At 41.1% G+C, this 13317-nt stretch overlaps 1 protein-coding gene across 3 annotated transcripts in view; it reads left to right on the forward strand.

Moving 5' to 3' along the window:
- Nucleotides 1–13317, forward strand: part of SERPINB5 (serpin family B member 5) — a 60791-nt gene that overhangs the window by 28214 nt on the left and 19260 nt on the right. Inside the window, exon 1 of one of the 3 annotated variants that reach the window (XM_022584263.3) lies at nucleotides 10006–10114. The exons of 1 other annotated variant lie outside the window; for it this stretch is intronic. The gene's annotated coding sequence lies outside the window, so the exon portion shown is untranslated. One more of the 3 variants, XM_089895296.1, reaches the window with a different exon arrangement.

Here is a 13317-nt window from a genome sequence, read left to right on the forward strand (position 1 = left end):
CATTGCAAATGGAAAATTCACATCTTCTGCCAGACAATGAGCACAAAGAATAATGTGGTACTTTTCGCCTTCAAAGCATTTCAGGGCTAATTATTTCTCCCATTTCCCCAAGAAGTAGATGTTATTAACTTCATTTTAAAGGTAAGAAAATGAAGACTTGAAGAAGAGATGAGAGTAACTTGCCCCAAGCTAAGCGGGTGTCACCATGAAAGATGAGAATATAATTTGTGTATGGCTTAATTTAAAGTTTCATGCCGAGGAAGAGAGATACCAGGAGAGTCAGAGAAAAGGGGAGCTAGAGACCACTGACTCAATTCTGACACCATAAGTTGTGCAGTGTGCAGAGATTCGAGGACAGTCTGGGCCATGGGGATTATCAATGAAACATTTGATGATGTAATGTCTGACAGATGGTAAGTGATGTGCAAATATTTGTCAGATGACTAAAAAATAATTTGCCACACTTTGCCACTATGGGTATCCATATAGTGTGACAAGGACAGAAAGCTTTCCACTAGATTCCAACTCCTCAATGATTGTACACCAGCAGTTGGAAGACGATAGTTGTTTTTTCTCTAAGTCAGAAGTATTTAGTGTATGCTGATTACCTCTTATATAAAGCAAAGATAGTATTTGCACTAAACTTTGAATATGCTCCGTTCAGGCTGACAGATCACATGTAACTGTGAGGCTCCATCAAACAAGAGATGATATAATTCTCGGGAAGAGTCTTCTTAACTCTGGGGTTGGCACTCAGATTTTTCATGGTAGAGATGTTGAAGTTAAAATAATGCCAGGGCTTCCCTGGTGGCGCAGTGGTTGAGAGTCCGCTTGCTGATGCAGGGGACGAGGGTTCGTGGCCCGGTCCGGGAAGATCCCACATGCCGCGGAGCGGCTGGGCCCGTGAGCCATGGCCGCTGAGCCTGCGCGTCCGGAGCCTGTGCTCCACAATGGGAGAGGCCACAACAGTGAGAGGTCCGCGTACCGCAAAAAAAAAAAAATAAATAATAATAATGCCAGCACTTTGGAGCTGGAACATACAAAATTTGTGTTCTCCACCCAGATTAATTGCCCCAACAGCCTATATAACTGCTTAGACCTTGTATAAGATTGTCTCATTAGCACAAACACTGCTGTCTATGGTGGGAGAGTGAGGGGAAAAGCAACATAAGGTGTTTTTCAAGACGAAGAAACCCAGAAGCCTCTTTCTGACATTAGGTTTGTCTTATTAGTCACCTAAAAACACCTCCTAACCTAAAACCCATCTGATGATCTTTTTTTTTTTTAATAAATATTTATTTTTGTCTGTGTTTGGTCTCTGTTGCTGCTTGCGAGCTTTCTCTAGTTGCGGCGAGCGGGGGCTACTCTTCATTGCGGTGCACGGGCTTCTCATTGCAGTGGCTTCTCTTGTTGCAGAGCACGGGCTCTAGGCGCACGGGCTTCAGTAGTTGTGGCTCGCGGGCTCTAGAGCGCAGGCTCAGTAGTTGTGGCGCACGGGCTTAATTGCTCCGTGGCATGTGGAATCTTCCCAGACCAGGGCTCAAACCCGTGTCCCCCGCATTAGCAGGCAGATTCCTAACCACTGTGTCACCAGGGAAGCCCCCATCTCATGATCTTTATAATGACTTGGTAATTTATCTCCTCCTTGAAAAGACCTGCTAATACCTTCTGTGTAGTGTAGATTTTAAATTCAGGAATCAAATGCTAGGTTTGATTTATCGAGTAAGAAATCTCAGTTTAATTTGTACCTCGTGTTTCTTCTTTCTATTTAATTCTCGACTCATGTGCCAATAATCCTATTTACTGATTTTTTTTTAAAGGAACTGCATTCCTTTTTGGGTTTTCTTTTTCCTAACTGAAAGCTAGCCTTGCTGTTATGGCTGCTCAGCTATTACAGGCATCCTTGTAATCTTTTGGGCAGGTAAAGAGGATGGATCTTGCCATTCTCACACAACCTCCTTCTACTCCAAATCTACTCAAAGACTCGCTCCACTTTCCTCAGGCTCCTCCTTCTCTGGCTAATGGTCTCTTCCTGTGAAGCCAAGACTGGTAACAGTAGGTAAATACTAGTATGCTCATCAAATTCTGGAATACTAAGAGCTTGAAAAACATAGGTGTAAAACACATATGAACGACGCATTATGTCACACAAGGAGAGTGAATGCAGCATCTTTGTAATACTAACAAGTGGTGTAGCTGACAATATAATTCCGTTTAGGGGTGTGCAAGAATCCGGCTCCATAATAGGGACGTGTGGGAGTCACTATCACAGAGGGCAGCCTTGACCCTCTGCCAATGAATGGCGCTGAGCACAGAGCGGCAGGACTGGGCTTGATTCTAACCAAGTGAACAGGATGGTGGTTCAGCTTGTGGTGAGTTGTCACTTCCCCTTCAAAATCTCCTTGGAAAAGAAAACTGATAATAAAAGTGGAAGGTATTTTCTTTGTTTCATTAATTTTCTTCCATTCTTGACTCCATATTTATTTAAAAGAAAATTTTTTTACGCATTAGAGGGCAGTGTGGTATTTGAGCAGGCTTAGTGTTTTGAGTCTGAGATCTGGGTGTGAGCTGGACTCTATCTCCTACTATTTGTTATTTAAATTTCTTGTTTTTGTATCCGTTCAGCCAGTCTGTATCTTTTGGTTAGAGCATTTAATCCATTTACATTTAAATTTCTAACATCACTTTCCTCACTTGTAAAATTGGAATCATAGCCCATAAGTGACTTTGAAAGAGATAATATACATACAATTTCTGTGGGGAAAAGGCTGGGTATGCAATAAAAACCTATGAACTGCAAAGATCAAAATATAAGTCGTCATAGTGATAGTAATGAAAAATGTCCATTATTTAATATGAAATATTAGAGTCCCCTCTTCCAGGTCTTCATCCTCCTCTCTCACTATTAGTAAATTCCACTTTTATTTTTGTTTTTCATATTTGTTCCTTTGCTGTTGCTCTTTGCTGTTTACAAGACACCCAGACCTAAATGTAGAAAGTGGAAATTGCACATGAATTGTGTTTGTATGTGTGTGCCTATGTGTGTGTGCTTGTATGTGTGTGATACAGTCAATTCTTAATTTCTCTCAAGTTTTAAGACTATCAATTTTTCTTCCAATTAAAATAAATCTACCCCTTTTTTCCTTATGTTTACTATGTGGGAAAAATAATCTCTCTGAGATTTATAACTTCTCTACAGTTTTTAGAGAGTAGAAATCATGATAGTTAATATTTACTGGACATTTATTGGTGGCAGGCACTATTCTAAGCACTTTACATGTATTATCTCATTTAATTCTCATGAGGAGTTGCTAATGTCACCCCCATTTTACAGATGCGGAGACTGAGGCAAAGGGAGATTTAGTAGTTTGCTCAAGGCCATGGAGTCTGTAAATGGCAGAACTGGGATCCAGGCAGTCTCAAGTCAGAATCAGCACTACTGGGACTTCCCTGATGGTCCAGTGTTTAGGACTTGGCACTTCCACTGCAGGGGGCTTGGGTTTGATCTCTGGTCAGGGAACTAAGATCCCACAAGCTGTGCACTGCTCAACGCTATTGGATGGCCTCTGTCAGTGTGTAACGTGCCAGAAGCCTGTAATTTTGAAAGCATGAGCTGTGAACAACCAGTTTTGAACCACTGGGAGGATTTCTGATTCCAGGGCCTAGACGCATCGAATCACAGTCTCCGGGGATTTGGGTCTGGGAATGTGCAATCTGATTGTACTTCCTCTCCTGATTCCGCACTCCCCACCCCTACGTGATTCTGAGGCACGATGATGTTGAAGAACGAGTAGCATAAACATTTTGATCTAATTGGGTAAAAAAGAAAACTTTGATTTACCTACTATAATTTTTAATTCTTTACGTTCCTAAATATTCAAACAGCAGCTTTCTTTCTTGGAAGTGGACACCGTTTCCTTTCATAATGATCACTGTCTGCACCATACCTTTGTTACAAATAATGTATTGCTTTCTACTACTAGATATCCTCTCATGTGTCCTTTTACAAATTTAAGATGTTTATTTAATGTTTAGTGTGCAAAGCACTGTGTCAGTTCTAAGGGATGTATAGATAAATAAAACGCGGTCCTGCTCTCCATGTGGCTTAGGGTCTAGGGAGGGACCAGGCTCCAATGCACATAAGAAGTGGGTGTGTATGAAGGGGTACAAGTACAGAACAGGGCACAGTGAAGAAATGTCTGGTCTCAAGTTTTTCATTGAATGGATTTGGAGCTACAACAAGCAAATCACAGAGTCCTCCAGGTGTGGGAACAAGAGGACACTGGATGGAAGGAATCACCCTTAAATCCCATCTTAGGAGGTAGAGACCAGGGCTTAACAGTTGTCTTCCGAAGAGCCTGCCATGGGGCCTTACATACTACACAATGTAGGTTGATTCATACATTTCTTCCTCTTCCCCCCAATTCCTTGGAAGCCTCCTTGAGAATTTCCTCCTGTTCCATGTGAAGCTAGTTGGCTTCATGTTTTTGAGACGTGTGAATTCTTACATTCTCTCCTCATTTAAGCGGTCCTGTCATCACATAGGACTAATGCTTATTAGAAGAAGGAGTATTTCTTATATCCCACATAATATAGCCCACACTCCTCATTAAATGGGTACATTTAATCTCAAATTAAACACAAGACTATGGTGTTTAATACAAGTGTGCTTATTAAGAGCACTCCCTGGATTTAAATCTGGTTCCACCATTTACTAACGTTGGGACCTGGGGGAAGTTACTCAGCAGCCCTGTGCCTCTGTAGTTTTTTCCTTTTCAGTTATAAAATGGAATAAAAATAGAACTTATGTAAAGTGGTTATGACAAGTCATGTAGTTAAAGGTGTTACTCATATCGCTTTTAAACATGTGCACACAAGACACTGTGGGCTTAGTTTTCGCCAGGTGCAGACAAGGGATTTGGTTATTTATTTATCTATCTATCTATCTATTTATTTTTTGGTAACAGCTTTATTGAGATACAGTTCACATACTGTACAATTCATCCATTTAAAGCGTACAGTTTAGTGACTTTTAGTATATTCACAAAGTTGTGTAACCATTGTCATGATTAATTTGTATAACATTTTCGTCACCCCAGAAAGAAACCTCATGCCCTTTAGCAGCACTACCTATTTCCCCCAGTCTCCACCCCGAGTCTAGGCAACTACTAATCTACCTTATATCTCTATAGCTTTGTCTATTCTGGACGTTTCCTTTTAAAAGCATATTATGCTTCTTTCACTTAGTATAGTATTTCCAAAGTTCACCTACTTTGCAGCGTGTATCCGTAATTCATTCTTTTTGTGGCTGAAAAAATTCTATGGTATGGATATATCATATTTTATCCATCTGTTCATCAGTTGATGGACATTTGAGTGAGACAGGGATTTGGACTTGGTCACAGCCAGGTTTCCTTCAGAGTTGACCATCGCTTCTCCTTGAATGCTTTATTGCATCAGGTAGTGAGGCAGAGATCACAGTGGCAACTGAGTCAGCACGTGGGCTGGTGCTGCGGAAGAGGAGGAAGAAGGAGGAGTAGGAGGGCCAGGTGTGCCCCACCTGTGCTCCCTTCCTGCTGGGGGATCCTGTGCCCCAGACCCTCGGGCTCCGTCTTCCCTGACCTGGCTCATCTTGAAGGGGTCGGGGCTGCTTTCTGGTCTGGGGTGTGACATCAGCTTCTGCTGGGCCACTGAGCAGTCCTAGACCTCATCAAGGGAAACTCTGGAATTACTAACTTCTTAAGAAGCACAACTTTATTTTTTTTTTTAAACCTGTGTATCCCTTTATCAACAACTAAAACAGAAGGTATCTGTTGTACGACACAGTAGTAATTGGCTGATGGGAGATTTATTATGCAAAGGCCCAGTTGTGACAGACAGCTTTTGGAAAGTAACTTGTCAAGAAACATAACTTTTGACATATATACACTAATATGTATACAATAGAAAACTAATAAGAACCTGCTGTATAAAAAATAAATAAAATAAAATTCAAAAGTTCCATAAAAAAGAAACATAACTTTTTAATCATAAGAAATGACATATGATGACTGTAGGAAATTTGGAAGATACAGGAAACTATAGAAAGAAAATAAAAATACTCTTTAATTTCATTAGCCAGAAATAACGACAGTTAAAATTATTTTATGCATTTTCTTTGCCTTCTGAGTACACACACACATGTAATTTCTTAATATAAATCATACAACCTTAAGTGCATTATGGCATGAAACAAAAGTTTCCATATACATATTTAATATATATATATTTAACCTACTCTTAGACAACTTAATTTTGTGAGTATTTTTTTAGTTATCTGCTTATTGATGGACATTCAGCTAGTTTCTAGCTTTTCTGTTATAAATAATACAAACGTGGACATTTCTGTACGTTAATCACTGACCTTATCTGTAATTATTTCCTTAAGAAAGATTTCTAAAAGCTGTATTCTTGGGTTGAAGGAGATGATTACTAATAAGGTAACATATTGCTAAATTATTTCCCAGAAGAGTTGACCAATGTACATTCCTACCAGTTGTATTGAAATTCTTATTTCTACTGGATACTTTGGAAAGGTTGCATTTTGATTCTTCTATTTGTTCCTTTTGTCCTATAAGAATTACATAAGAAAAGAAAATGATAACATAGTGTATATATGCAAATATTTGAACAGCTGAATGTGAAGTCACCAGATCATATAGCTCTGTTAGCTAATGAATTAAAACCCAGTCACTAATGAACTATATGTTTAATTTTTATTTCATTTTTATGTCACATCCAAATGTATTCTATACTCTCCATTTTCAAGAGTAATTGAGCTCTGTTTGGTTAGGTAAAGGCAGGCTTTCACTCTTTGACCTTTACATCCAAAAGGAACATAAGGACAGCAGGTCCAACACCTCCCTCCTTTTTACTGTGAAGGATTCCGAGGCCCAGAGAAGTTAAATATTTTGCCGGTGATTAATACCCAGTGAGCAATGGAGTGTGGCTCAGAATCAACTCCGAGATGAATTCTCTTTCCCACACTGTCATCTCTCTTTTCTCTACATCCATCAACCAGATCTAAGTGATGTGAATTTTCTGCTTCGCTTATGCCTTTACACAGAGTATTAAGGATTTTAAAGGCAAATTATTCCACCTATGCCATCTGGTTGTCTGTGGTTTATCTCTGGAGTACTGATCTTGATTTTTTTCACTTAGTTTTTTTCCCCCTTAAGTTTGCATCTTAGTAAAATTCATGTAAATTCATGTACATTATCAGAATTCATGTAAATTATTTTCCAGAAAAGGTTGTTGTTTAATATAAAATTTCTTCTAGATGGAATTTTAGGCTTCTCAAACACTAGATGATGATAAGACAAGAAGTATGAAAACATGTTAAGCTGCTGGATTCTCGAAATGGACATAGTCAGGGTTAAGGATTATAAATCTGGATTTTGGAAACTTTTTTTCTATCTCAGAAACTCTAAGGTGAAGTTGCCATATCTTTCCTGACTCAGTTTCTCCATGTGTGGAAAGGAGATTATAGTCCTCAGTGAGTAGAAGGGAGCCTTTACTGTGCAATGTCTGTAATTTGTTGAAAACGTGTAAGATTCGGCTTATTCCTCTGTTGTACGGGAGAGCTGTCATAGGCGTCAGTGGGAATAACACTGATCAGTGAGAAAAAAAATCCACTTGATGATTTGTAGGTATTTGGGGAGGGTGCTTAAGAATTTGCGGCTGAAATTCATCTTCTTGGAAGAGAAGAGAGAGAGGGAGAAAACGACTCTAAGCGTGCTGTAACAACACCCCTCTGAGTCATTCTGGGAGTGGCTGGGCGTACCAAGCCACCGCCGCCAGGATGCTGAGCAATCAAGGTACAATATTTGGAACATTTCAACCTACAGGTAAGGAAAAGAACAAACAAAACAGTCTCCTAGGTTATTAAATATTTGAGCTGATGGTTACTGTTGTTGAACTACAGGAAACTATTGCTTGATAAAGTTGTACGATGAATGAATGGCAAATTCATTTTTTGAGCTGTATTTTGTCCCTCCCACACACAAAATCTACTCTTTTAAATACAAAGTCAATAACATGTTATGTTTTGTGTGTGTGTGGCACATAAAAGAGAGAGAAGACAGTTATAGATTAGTTCTGGAATTATAAAGCAAATGCTTCTTCCTACAGTTATATCATTTCCCACTAAATATTTTTAAAGAAACATTTATTTCCAAGAGTCAGAGTTACGTTTGGGCTTCCTTGGGTATTGCTGAATTCCTGTCTCTGGAAGTGTTTCTGCCCAGGTTAGACAAGCCCTGAACAGGACAGTTGTAAAGGGAATTCAGACATCAAAAGAGACAGTGGACAAAGATGTCTGTAGCAAGCAGGTACCAGGTGTTCGATAAAATATAGCAGTGAGTTAAATGTGAATATCCTGCACCAGCCTTTTGGCCATTATGATTATTCCCTGAGCCTGTGCCTGCCTGGAGAATAGGCAAAATGCTGATAATAACTACATGCTATAGGCCAGACACTTTATATGCATTGTCTCTTCGTGTATATATGTGTCTCATTTTACAGATGAAGAAACTGAGGCTACTGAGGTTAATCACTTTGCCTAGGATTTCTCAAGCAGTGAGTTGTAGAGTCAGTTTCTAAATTTATGATTCGGCCCGTTAAACCCACGTTTCCACACCACAGCTGGATAGTGTCATTTTCGAGTGGTATCCTGCCCACATCACCCTGTTATGACCTTCTTACCGCTACTTGCTCCCCTGATGCCTAAATTTCTACTTTAGGAGTTCAACTCATTTAGTTTATGACTTTGATCCTGGTTCATAATAAAACACCCAGGGCATGGAGAGAAGGGAAGCTATTAGTCACTCTTAGTTGAGCAAAATGAGTGGCTCTCTTTCATTTAGTCAACAAGCATTAATTGACCGCACATTGTCTATCAAGACCATGTTGGCATGGTTACAAAAAGGAATGAGGCTTGGTCCTTACCTTCAAGATTCTCGTAGCGAGATAGAGGAGATCGTACAATAAAATAGATTATTATGAGACAATGTGGTAAATGAACAACAGGGAATATTAAATGAGCACAGCAGATAAGTAATTGGCTCAGTTTCAGGTCATTTTCCAGAGAACAGATTCGGTTGGAAGGGAGGAGTTCCCACCGAAAGAAGGAGCTGTAGGAAGGCAGGAAAACTCTGGAATATGCAAAGAGCAGACTCCGCAAAGAGATTCCAGGGCAAAATAATCTTTTTTTTTAAAAGGCTTTTTTTTTTTTTTTTGATGTGGACCATTTTTAAAGCCTTTAATTTATTAACAACAAATTTGTTTAGTCTTTATTGAATATTGCTTCTGTTTTATGTTTTGGTTTTTTGGCCGAGAGGCATGTGAGATCTTAGCTCTCCCACCAGGGATAGAACCTGCACCCTCTGCATTGGAAGGCAAAGTCTTAACCACTGGACCTCCAGGGAAGTCCCTAAAGCTGGGTAATCCTAATCACAATATTTTATTGGGAACCCCATCAACAATTTCTCCCATCAATTTGGTATTACATATTCTGCTAAGTCTAATGTATTTAATTTATATATTCTTTACTTTCTTTTGTGATCACCTTTCTGTTTAATAGGTAGCTAGCTACCTCTTTGGCATCTAGCAGAATGAGCCATGGAGGTGAGGGTGCTTTCTGTGGCACCACCATACTTGAGAAGTATGAATTATTACAACCATCACATATTCCTTCTATTTTATATAATATTTCACATTCCGGTCCCAAGTGGGCTACTAGGGTTGCCCTTCTGTATGTATGCGTGTATGCAGCCTAAGGCACGATCCGCCGACAGCCCTGTCCTGCCTGAGCATGTTGCAGGCCTTTAGAAGCTGTGCAGACAACAGCAACTTCAGCGTGAATCATTTTTCTCAATCACGGACAAGCTGCCAAGAGGCATGAGTAAGGGCCTGAGCAGAAGTGGGCGGGACGGAGGGAGGGCAGGCTGGGCGTGGTCACAGTGGGCGTGGCCCCGGTCGGCATTCAAGTGAGCAAGCAGCGTGCTTCTGCCCCACATCAAGGTCCTACCGCATCTGGTTTTCCTTTTCCTTGGCCGTGCGATCGCTGTAACTTCAGGTAAGCAAAGTGCAGGTAGCAAGGTGGTGATTTCTCTCTTTCTGGCAAGTCTTAAAAGAAATTAGTTCTTTGAGATGGTGAACACAGTGGACAGAATGGCTTATTTTCAAGAGTAGGCTGTCAGCTTCAGTACGGCTATCACCCCCTACATGGGCAGCATTTCCAGCGCCCAGTCCTTTGGGAACCAGGCATGCCGCGTAGGGAGCAAAATTACTTAAAAGTACAAGGTAAGAGCATGAAGAAACAGCGTGGCCGGGAGGTTTTGGTGTTGGGAGTGCCCAACAGTGACTCGCAGAGGAGAAATTATTTCCGAGGACGTTTCCAGCCCTACCTTGGAACTCAGAATGAGTTTTGCGGTGCTAGTTTCAGAAAGGGTGTGGTGCCCCAAACCTGAAGAAAGTGGAGACGCACAGGAGTGTCCGGCTCACCTTCTTGGGTTGGCACTGTGGGCTGAGATTCAGACTGCGGAACTGCTGTTCTTTTTGGCATTTTAAAGCATCCAGTGGGTGTCCATTTACTTGCAACTGCGTTCTTCCAGGCAGGAAGTGTTCTCCCTCCCTATTCCTAGGCTTCAAGATACTTGAAGCAAATTACAGATTTCAAATGTATGTTCCTGGACGACTTTTCGAATAGGTTGGCCCATAGTTTCTTCCTCATAGAAGCTACTGTTTTGATGGCTTTCTTTAAGCATGTCACACTAAAGAGCAATTTACAGTTTACTCAGGCTGATCTGCAGGCTCGTGATCAGATGAGGCTCAGATTCCCAGGGCTGAGGGGTCTTACACATCGTTCGGCTCCCATCTCCCCCACCCCCCATTTTGTGGGAGATGGGGGGAGGCTCACGGAGGAGAAGTGGCGTCCAAAGTTCCCTGGCTTACATGGGGCAGGATGAAGCGGAATCCAAGTCTTCACACTCACGGCTCCTGGACTTTTCCAGGTCACCATGAATCTTCTTAACAGCTTTGTCACCCCTACATTACCGAAGAGGTTTTGAATAGAATTGGGTGCGTCAAAACCTCAGTCCCCACCAATATACGCAGGTGTTTGATGGGTTCCTGGGTGGGTGGAGAGATGGAAGCTTGTCTGAAGAAAGGATTCTCTATGTGAGTCAGTGGGTTTACATCTTTGCTTCTTAGTACCTGAATTCTGTCACTTCAGTCCCTCTGGGTTGTGGGTTGACTTTGAAGGTACGAAGTCTCAGCAATCTTGGTCGTCCTGGCGTGGTGAGTCTGGCCCTGATTTACTGTTTTAGGCAGCGGTGGGATGGCTCAGCGGTCAAGATCAGGCTTCTAACCAGATGGGAACAGGTATGATGGCTCAGAATATCTGAGCAAAGCAGAGGCTCCCCTGCCATTGGAAATTAAGCAGTTGACCTTATTACTAAGAGCCACATTGTCCTTTCCCGCTGAAAAAGCACTTTTCATGTACATTTACTCATTTCATCACCTCATTAATCCTCATGCTATCCCTTCACACGGCAGAAGCTGCAGGATGTCCTATTGTCTTAATCTGCCTCTGACATTTTTCCTTGTGAGGTGAGAAAGTGAACAGCACAGACTGTGTTTTTAGACATTCCATTGTAGTTGTGGTAATAGGCAAAGGTATTGCCTAAGGATTGTTTCCACCAAATGGTCTACAGATGAAAAGTTTGGGGAATATTGGCTTGGATGCATTAAAAATGTTAGAAATCTTGATGCAGGGGCCAGTGAGCCCCTGTGAGTCGAGAGAATTGACCTCCCCACGCCTCCACCCACCCCAGCGCACATGTCTGCATTCATCTGGGGTCTGCCTGCTGTCTCTGAACTAGCAGTTCTCTCTGGCACACATTTCTGCATGGCTAAGTCCTCCTTATTCTTTAGGATGCGCCCGTAGTGCGACTTATTTGATGTCACTGTCTCTGAGGAGAGCTCACTGAGATTTCTGCTATGAGTGCGCTGTCTCCCCTAAGGGCTGCATGATAACTTGTGCCCCCATCAAAACACCCATCACGCCTACAGCACATACCATGCCACTAGGTGACAGCTCCTCGGAGGCGGGAACCATGCTATGTTCACTTTTGATTTGTTAATGTCTAGATCAGGTGCCTGACATGCATTATTAGGTACTCAGTTAATACTTATTAAATTAAAGCAATATAAGATTGATAGTTGACAACACAAAGAGTGGAAAGAGAACATGAGTTTCTGCCAGTTGGAAAATCAGGAAAAAAAAGTTTTGTGTTGATTTACAAAAAAGAAAACATGTAAGAAAAAAAAAGAAGAAAACATGTAAGGTATCTTGGTATGTCTAAAGGGGTAATCCAGGACACGTAGGATTTTTGGAACTCTATAAAGACTCCTGAGAGAACAAATGTCAGCAAAGACACAATTACCAAGAAGGAAGGTGGTAGGTGTGGTCAGGAGCTACCAGGCTGGAACATAGAAGAGTGAGTGCCAGGTCTGGTTTGACCACTCTCACTCCCCGCGTGGATGGCCTGGGAGAATCACTTCGTCTCTGTGTGCCTCCCTTTCCACATCTGTAAACTGAAGAGATGGGGCCAGACTAAATCCATCCAAGGTCTTGTCCCCCTTTAAAGGTGTATGGCTTTAGGATGTATTGCAAACAATAAAAACAAAACAGGCAACTTTACAATTAAACTCTTACAACTTCTTGTTGTTTGTTGCATTTCTTTGTTGTTTATTACTACTTAAACTTTCATTTCACGTTCCCCTGATTAAAAGTGGCTTTTAAACATTTAAATCAATAAAAGATGTGGTGTTTTCTATGTTGATGCTGTAAATTAAATTCTCCTTACTTGCTCTAATCATTAGAAGGTTTTCATGAAAGTGAAAGAAGTTATCTCTGTAACAATGGAATGATACAATGAAAAGAATCTGCCGCGATTTTAACACCCTGAACAGGTCATTAGATGTGAAATTTACTACGCAGGAATTGCTAATCTCTACTCTTGTACCCATAATTTTTATAGCATTTGCTCGTGCAAAATGGTCTGCATAGGAACCTGACCCATTTTCCTGGGTGTGTATTGCTAAAGTTGGTGAGATTTGTTTAAATGCTTCATCTTGCACCACAGTGAGGTGGCAATTGGCTGTGGCCAAAATCATCCCTTGAACTATCTCAGACCAAATCAGCTTTACAGTGTTTTTAGGTCACTTGCCACTAATCACCAAGGAACTGATTAGATTTACCAGGCAATATTTGAT

This window comes from Delphinapterus leucas, chromosome 14 (assembly GCF_059928025.1).
Source record: "Delphinapterus leucas isolate spDelLeu-1000000601 "Yukka" chromosome 14, BTC_Dleu_Yukka2, whole genome shotgun sequence".
NCBI classification, from domain to species: Eukaryota; Metazoa; Chordata; class Mammalia; order Artiodactyla; family Monodontidae; genus Delphinapterus; species Delphinapterus leucas.